Source organism: Babylonia areolata, chromosome 16 (assembly GCF_041734735.1).
Source record: "Babylonia areolata isolate BAREFJ2019XMU chromosome 16, ASM4173473v1, whole genome shotgun sequence".
NCBI classification, from domain to species: domain Eukaryota; kingdom Metazoa; phylum Mollusca; class Gastropoda; order Neogastropoda; family Buccinidae; genus Babylonia; species Babylonia areolata.
The window spans coordinates 21,010,644-21,012,915 of NC_134891.1; positions in this window are offsets into that span (position 1 = coordinate 21,010,644).

Sequence of the window (2,272 nt, forward strand, 5' to 3'; positions counted from 1 at the left end):
TGTCTGGTATGTGTGCGTGCGTGCGTTCGTGTGTGTGTGCGTGCGTTCGTGTGTGCGTGCGTTCGTGTGTGTGTGTGTGTGTGTGTGTGTGTATGCGCGCATGCATACGTATGACGTACGTTTTGGGGAAAAAAACCCCAACCCCTTTCATTCGATAAGCGACACAGGCCGATCCCATTTCAGAAATTAAAACATTTTTCAGGAATAATGGTGTCTAGTAATTTTTTTTTTTTTTTTTTTTTTATTTTTTTAATAAAATCTTTTGGTTTGTCTCCTTTACGAATACAGTGATTAGTGACAAGATGGCGTGGAGAGCCTTGGCCAAAGGAATGATTCAGCGCTTATAGCTTTTAGAGGCGTTTGATTGGCTGAGAGCGGACCGGGCCAAGACTTTTCACTGTTAGCCGCGCGAAATTTGGCCAAGCAGAGCAAAGCGATAGGCCTAGTTTGCATCAGTTTGACATGGTAAGTATATGTAACACCAAACATGGAGTATAATACAAACTCCTCCTATTAGTTCTTCTTTTTGTGTACTCGACAATGCCCCGTCTATGATTGAGCTGTCTACAGCCCTCACTAAAAAAAAGCACCCAACTCTTTGTATATATGAAAAAAAAGAGAGAAAAAAAAAATCAAAATTGAAAACTTCTGAACTAAGATCATCTGAACCGAAACGTTTTACCGTTCTGCATGTGTAATTGATTATTCTTATTTAAAAAAAAATATATTTACAAAATTTTGCTCAGAAAATATATCGTGGAAAGTGAACCGCTTTTTGACAAGTATTTTCTCAGTGATAGAGAAACCGAATTCGTTGAAAATTTTCAAACAGTAATTTTAGGGTATCATCAACAAGTCTGCATAATATCTAAAATATCAAATTATGCAGGTATTGTCAAATTCTTCTTCTTCTTCTTCTTCCTCGTTCGCCTCCCGTTAGATGAGCAGCCCGGTGTCCTCGATGAAGGCTGCCGTCCGTCGCAGCTCCTCCAGGGTGCCGTACAGCTTGGCTTCCACTGCTGTCGGTGTTGGCCAGTACTTCCTCCTGGATGATGCATGCGTCGTACAGTCTTGAAGGATGTGGTCGGTTGTCATTGGTCCCTCACTTGACGGGCGCAATAGCCGAGTGGTTAAAGCGTTGGACTGTCAATCTGAGGGTCCCGGGTTCGAATCACGGTGACGGCGCCTGGTGGGTAAAGGGTGGAGATTTTTACGATCTCCCAGGTCAACATATGTGCAGACCTGCTAGTGCCTGAACCCCCTTCGTGTGTAAACGCATGCAGAAGATCAAATACGCACGTTAAAGATCCTGTAATCCATGTCAGCAAGAACATACCCAGCATGCACACCCCCGAAAGCGGAGTATGACTGCCTACATGGCGGGGTAAAAACGGTCATGCACGTAAAAGCCCACTCGTGTACATGCGAGTGAACGTGAGAGTTGCAGCCCACGAACGCAGAAGAAGAAGAAGAAGAAGGTCCCTCACCACAAGGACTAGGGCTCTGCCGGTCGGGGTTTGACCCCGGGGGCCGCTTCGGTAGCCGGAAAGGCCTGGTCCTGATGCCTGAAACAGATGATGGCTCCCCCCACCCCCACCCCCACTCCCTGGGCCCGCCATCTTTCTACCCCCTCCACCCCGTCACCCCCCTTTTTAGGCCCTAGGAAGGTGTTTCTCCACGCTGCTGCGCTCCTCCCCATTATGGTGTCAGAATGGTCAATGTGATGACCGTGGAGATCTAACAGGAAGAAGAAGAAGAAGAAGAAGGACACTCTCCACTCTGTCCAATGCCAATATTTTGTGTGCATGTGGTGGAGCAGGCGGTTGTGTCCACTCCTCAGGCGGAAGATCTAATTATGCGAGTATTGTCAAATTCAAAACAGCATGTAAAAATATCCAGTATCAGAGGAAAACAATAACCAAGGTTCAGCAGACAATGGATTAATATCCCCCCCCTCCTCCTCCCCCGACCCAACTCCCCCCTCCCGCCCACACACCCCATAGGGGATCACCCTCTCCTCTTCCCCATCCTCCCCTCAACCCCCTACCTCTCTCTCCCTGGTACTCCTTAACTCTCTCCATACGAACGGCGAAAGAGACGACGTTAACAGCGTTTCACCCCAATTACCATCATCAAAATATTGCAAGCGAAAGGCTCTTATACTGAAGGGGATAATGTTGACAAAGACTGCCACAATTCTGACGACGGAAGCTAAAGGTTGGGTCATTCAGACACCCACTGGATATCCGAGGGGTCTGTGTAGAGGAGAAGA